Below are 7,192 nucleotides of genomic sequence, written 5' to 3'. Positions count from 1 at the left end.
TCACCGTGGAAATTATTGACCTTTTCAACATATTTATTTCATTTTATATTTATTCATTTATATATTTTAGGATATACTTTAATTTTCTTTCTTGTTCCTTCTTCATGCAGTCAGAAATCAAAGGAAACTATGATTGATACCATGAAGTTTTTAAACGTGTCAGGCAGGCGTGAGAGTCCGGTGTTACCAACAGACAGAAAGGCCAGGAGTCAGTATTCAGTCTTCAGATACTTTTTAAACACTGCATAAAGCTGCGTACACACTTCCAATTTTTATCGTTGGAAATGAACGACGAACGATCGATTGGGCAAAAATCGTTCGTAAAAAAAGTAACCAATGACGCCGACGAACGAGAATAGTCGCTGGAAATGAACGACCGGACCGGCGGATCGGATTGGACGACGATCGTTTACCATCTATTGTGTGTACGGTCGTTCATTGATCGTCCATGGTCTGAGCATGCGCGGTGAACGAACGTTCGCTTACTTCCTGTGGTGCACGTCACTTCCTGTATCGTTCAAACGATCGCATCTATCGTGTGTACAATATCTGCGAACGATCGTGTCGTTATCTGTATGTACAGGATCGGTGCTATACGATCGTTCGCAGATATTGTGCAGGATCGTCGTCGTTCGTTTACCAATGATAATAATTGGAAGTGTGTACGTAGTTTAAGTCATATTCAAAAGCAGCAGAATTGTATATTGAAACAATTACCTTTTCAATTTTAATAACCATGTTGTAAAGATTATCAGTAATGCCTTTAGGTTTATTTAAATTGTCTCCAATGTATGAGCTCCCTCATCTATGTTTCCAAAGATCTCTGTACAAAAATCAAATTAAGCAATTGGCAGCATTCACTGAGGGTTGGAGGTGTTTTTGCCTAAAAGATATCATTTGCTAAAGGGGACAATACCATCTTCTTAAGCCAAGGTGTATTTACCTTTTGAGCAGTATACAAATATACCTAGTGATTTAAAAAAAAGTTGAAAGGGCACAATATTTATCTGTCAACAATGTAATAATTTGTATCTAATGTTTGCCTGCTCAAATGTTGTTACAAATTATGTTGGGACTTCAAACCAAACATTTTGGAAACATTTGTTGCTGTATATTTCTTCTGTTCCACAAGTAAAAATGCAGATGATGGAGTGGTCAGAAACCAGTGGATGAATATATATAGAAGCAGAGAGAAAAGCAGAGTGTCAACTAATAATTACAGAGGGTAGAGGGGAGAATAAAGTGGCAGCTGATCATGTCTCACTGGGTGAGAAAAGAACTTTGAATAGACTGAAGAGTAAAGAGGCAGAAAGGAAGGTAAATGAGGACATGGGGAATGGCAGGTTATCCCTATTTTCATAACTTGTAAAGATGTACTGAAGCTGTTTGCACCAGCACTAACACACCTCCAGCAAATGGTGGGGCTTAAAGGAGAGAAACTTGCAGTTGCCATCTTAGGCGGAACTAAACTGCGTTACTCACCTGGCCTTGTTCCCTTGCAGGTTGCCACCATTTTATTTAATCAGGCAGGTAGGAGGGATTATTGCAGAAGGGACATCATCTGTCCATTTCTGCAATAATTACCTGCCTAATCCTATATTCTTAAAAGTGGCATTTTTAGTTCTACTTTAATACCTACTTGGGCTTTTGTATGCACCATACCAGCCAGCGGACAGTACTTGTAAACTGTGTACCCCGCATTGCTGCAAAATATTGTAGAAAGTGATCTGAGCCAACAGTGCAAATGGCAAAGACAACATCAGACTCAGGAGCTGACATTGGGTTAAAACTGCAAGAGAAGCTATTGTGGACAGCAATGAGAGATTTGCAGAGAAAAGGAGAAGGGACAGGTACAACCCTCAGAAAACAGTGTAGTCTGTAGAGGTTGGGGATTTAGAATGGACAGTGGTGGGAAAAAATGATATAGAACAAGGTGGAGGAAAAAAATCATTAGGGAAGGAGATAGCTACCAAAGAAGATGGTGCAGACTATTTGGTGAGCACTGAACACTGCCATGTATAATACAGAGATGGACGGTGACAGTAAAAGAAAGTTTCTGCCCGCACATGTGCAGGAATAATTGAAGAAAGCTGTCAGCAATAAAGTACAAAAGTTCAAGAGAGTACAGATCTGACAGCTAGTAAAACCTTCAAAAGAAAAAACAAACCATACAATCTTTCCCGATACCATACAGGGGGAAGAATTGAAATTGACATTGCTAATAAGTAGTTCTAGGGAATAATGTGCTGTGAGAGGTTGGGTATGGCTAGGAATCCTGACTAGGGACCACCCATCAAAGCCAGGGCACTTGTTCAGCTTTGTTCGAGCATGATGGCGGTGGCCTCTCAATGGCTGAAACGCTGGTTGGGAACCTGAATCTCATACACGTGCCAGTTGCTTTTGGGTCATGACCATGGCAGACAAAATATTGACACATCTACAGCGGTCACCTGACGTCTACCATCAATCTGCCAAGACAGGTTGGATTGAGATATAACATAACAAATCAAATGAGTTTAGGGGACCCACATCATGGCATTCTACTCTATGGACCATTAGGATTGTGTCAGTGTCACTATTCTGATACAAATCCACCCTGCCAGGGGTATCAGAATGCCCAGCTTTGTCATCCACATCACCCTCTATGATCATCATTTTTCTACAATGGGCAGCAACATTTTTTAAGACTGACAAAAGCTACATCATCATTTACAGGCTTTGTTTTAGAACATGTCAGGATAAATAAACTTAAAGCAGACCTAACATGACATTTTAAATATTATTTAAAATGATTGGTATTAAACAGTATTTTGATAGCTATGAAATATATGGCACCAAAAGTTTAAGGTTTTAAAATTAATTATACAGTACCACCATTTAACACAGTTACAATTCATGATTGATTTCAAACATAAATAGACATTAGCAGTGTAGACACATAAAAAGTTAAAAAGGTAACTTGATTAAGGCAGGTAAATATATAACTTTACATCTGATAAATTCATTATACATTTTATAGTTTCATTTGGTAACGCGTTTCACAGAGTCTTCTCTGCTTCCTCAGACTCAGAAACTATAATAAAATAGATGAACTATATAGATTTCTTCTAACCGTATATGTGTATAGTAAATTCAAGGACAAATTTTTTTATTAGAAGCCTTGACTTTACTATACATATATACAGTTCTAGAAATCTTTATAGAAATCTATATAGTTCATCTATTTGATCGTAGTTTCTGAGTCTGAGGAAGCAGAGAACACTCTGTGAAATGCGTTACTAAATAAAACTATAAAATGTATAATGAATTTATTAGATGTAAAATTATATATTTACCTGCCTTAATCATGTTACCTTTTTAACTGTCCACACTGCTAATGTCTATTTATGTTTGAAATCCTAAATTTTACCTGTAATAAATGGTGGTATAATAATATAAAAAAAAAAACTTTTGTTACCACATTTTTCATATCTATGTATAAGGGGTATATACCACAATTATGAAGTATCTGTCTTGGTTCGAGGCACCAAATATCGTTATTTTGGATGACGTTGGCAAAAGCTGGAAGAAGATGGCGTCACTTGCTGGTTCCTCTGTGTCAGAAAGAAGAAATCTGTGGAGGGATTCAGGGCTCTTCAAAAGTAAATTTTTTCAATATTTTTAATGAAAGGTCGGTTTAAAAAACAAAAATACATTTAGAGTAATACTATGCAGATTTCCAGTGCTTATCCTATGGGTTTTGTTGATTTTCTGTTAGAATTGCAGCAATATGGTGACAGGTTCTCTTTTTTAGCGGCACTCCTATCTTCTAACTTGTCTTCTGCCTATGTAACCCGGTCTAGAACTACACAGGCACAAGATCGGGTGAGTAGCTTGCTGTAAATCGGCAAAAAAGAGTATCGATCTCACTGCACATGAGATGGGCATTTTTTTCCCCACATTGAAGAAAAAGCCTCTTCTGCACATGCCCAGTGTCAGACATGTGCATTAGGAGCAGCCAGGAGCCTCCAGGAATGCATTATGTACCTCAGGAAGCTCTGCGCTCCCATTCTGCCCTAAAGCAAACCTAAACTCAGAATTGTCACTTTATGTGACATGTTAGGTAAAAATTCTCTGTTTATTTTTTTAAGGCAACAACTGGCAGCACCACCTCCCAATTCTCAATCACCTAGGCCATGGAGAATGAATGGGAGCGCAAAGCCTCCAGGGATACCTACATCATGCATGGAGGCTCTTGGCTGCTCCTTCTGCGCATGCGAGGAGCCCTTTCGTAAAAAGGGGAAAATAAGCCGATCTTTTGCATGCGCAGTGAGATCGGCAAGTTTTTTTCCCCAACTATGTCACCCAATTTCGCTTTGGGTTGGGTAACGTAGTAAGAAGAACCCGGAAGAAGAGGAGAGGATGGCGTCACCGGCCCGAAGACGAATACCAGGACGACGCGGGACCCGATGGAAGAGACCGCCGGCCTGATCGACTGTGCTGCAGGATTGAAGGTAAGTGGCTTGTTGTTTTGGCCATTTTGAGTTTGCTTCCTCATTATTCACCCCCGGCCATTAAGACAGAAGGAGAGAGATTTCACCTGTTTTTAAAAGGGTGTTAACCCCCTCCACCAAAAAAAAGTAATTTTTTTTCCTCACATAGAAAGGTTGCCACCCCTTTATGTAGATGAGATATCCTGGTGACAGGTCCACTGTAAGGACAAACCCTAAATACACCCCAAACCCTGGACACAGAAGTGACTGCAGTTAATGAGACATTGAATGACAGAACTCTGCTCTACAATACTATTGTGACAGGACAGCCACAGTTCACCTGTCAGAGGAGAATGACGTGCTGCACAAGAAAAAGATCTGCTAATCTGTACAAAGGTATCTCGGTAACTGAACCCTGACCCCGAGCCTGAACTCACTTGACCACCCAGCACTGCTCACCTCAGACTGCCTCCCGCCCTCTCTGCCTCCCTCCCCCTCCCCACTGTTACACGAGCCTGCTCACGCACGCACGTTCTGCGTTACTCGTCCCATTCACTAGGAGCATAACTCCTCCCCTGCTCTTATTGGACCGTACAGAGAACTAAGGGACCAATAGGAAAGTGTCCTGAAGTGAAGGACGCAAAGTTACTGGTGTTTTCTGACAAAAAGCATCCCCAGCATCCCTATAGACATAGAGCTGAACTGCTAGTAAACAACAGGGAGGCACTTTGGAAGGTTTATGGATATTTTCTTCTGATAAAAAGATATGAAACCGAAAAAAGGGGCCCCATACAGTACAGAACACAAATTTAGAGTTTAATAATGGCCCCACACACTCACACCAAAGTATAGCTTAAGTAAACATTTGTTTTCAGTAGAATCTGCTGTGATTTCTATTTCGTTTTTGCTATCTGTCTTATTAGAGGGATTTCTTTTCACTTCCTGTCCTCCAGACACATCAGGTAATGAGAGGATGTGAAGGAGATCCCCTTCTAAACTGTTACCATGGGAACATTGGAGGATTCCCCTCTATTTCGGTCCTGGAAGTCACACAAAATGTTGGATTCACCGTCACTTGGTGAACTAATAAACCCCCTACAGATATACAAATCTTGTCACTGGCAATCTCTAGTGATTGTCCCCAAATCTGAGCTCTGTACATACGGGAGACCCCCGTTCTGTTCTCTCCATTAGTTAAGGTGCGTACACACTTCCAATTTTTATCGTTCCAATCGAACGACGAACGATCGATTGGGCAAAAAATCGTTCGTAAAAAAGTAACCCTGTGCCAATTCAACCCCTTCTGATAAATTGGCACAGAGTGATCAGAAGGGGTTGAATTTGCACAGGGCGATCAGAAGGGGATAAATTGGCACAGAGTGATCAGAAGAGGATAAATTCCCCACTCTGTGCCTATTTATCCCCTGCTGATCATCCCTTCCCACTTACCGGTCCGTTTCTCTCCGCCGGCTTGCTTCCGGGATCGCGGGGGCACGCTTGTCTCTCAGCTTGCTTCCGGGATCGCGTGTGCAGGCTTCTCCTCGCTGGGTCTGCAGGAAGGCGGGGACACGCGCTGCAGCCAGGAGGAGAGGAGAGAAGATCGCAGAAGCACGTAGGATCGCGGGATCGCGGTATCGGGTAAGTATGTTACCGGTTTTATTTATTTTTAAAACTTGCATTCGTTGTATAGGACGCACCCACTTTCCCCCCCCAGTTTTGGGGAAGAAAAAGTGCATCTTATACGCCGAAAAATACGGTACATTTGTGTTCTTGGGTTTTGTTATACCTTAGTGGACATGAGCTTGTTTACATTTGGTCAGCAGCTTTATTGTTAACATAATTTGAGTGATTTCATAGACCACTTCTACATTGCTTTTAGCATTCAGCCACCCCTGGCTGTCCAATGCCAGCTCTTTAAAATAACCACTCCCAAATGTGTCCTCTGGTAAGACACTACATATAGTGTCTCACCCACATTCACCCATGGAGAATGAGTGATGGAGACTGGTTCAGTACTGCCTTCCAAAGCAGCCAGTGTGGGCAGAGCAGTAAAAGTAGTCAAGCGGCTGAAAAGAGGAGAAGAGATGCATGGGAACTGCTACCTTGGTACCAAATGAACTTTTTTTACATTCCACAGCCCATCTTAGTATTGTTACTGACCAAATCTATTCCTTTATGAGTATAGTGTACCCATCTTCTGATGGCTATTTCCATTACTGGGACATGCCATGCTACAAATCTCAAATCATCTCAAACTGGTTTCTTGAACATGACAACCTGACAGTTCCACAGTCACAAAACTCAACCCAATTAGGAAATTTTGGTGGAATACAAAAGCAATATATGTGGTGGAACTGGAGATTCACATCATAGATATGCAGCTGACAAATCTGCAAGGGCCTCATGATGCTGTCAGGTCATTGGGATTGTTTCAAACACCTATTTAATCTATGCCACAAAGAACCAAAGATGCCAACAGTCAGAGTGCCAGTCAGTCAAGTAAATCCTGTCTATTATTATTATTAATAACAATAATATTAATAATCATAATAATAATTATTAATATATATATATATATATATATAATTATATGTTATATAAATATAATTATATGTTACTGTATATAGTGCAGTGTATATAGTATTAGTGCAGTGTAATATTTTTTATATATATACCGTGTTTCCCCGAAAATAAGACCTACCCCGAAAATAAGACCTAGC

Source organism: Pyxicephalus adspersus, chromosome 5 (assembly GCF_032062135.1).
Source record: "Pyxicephalus adspersus chromosome 5, UCB_Pads_2.0, whole genome shotgun sequence".
Classification (NCBI taxonomy): domain Eukaryota; kingdom Metazoa; phylum Chordata; class Amphibia; order Anura; family Pyxicephalidae; genus Pyxicephalus; species Pyxicephalus adspersus.
Note: the sequence above shows the minus strand (reverse complement) of the source record.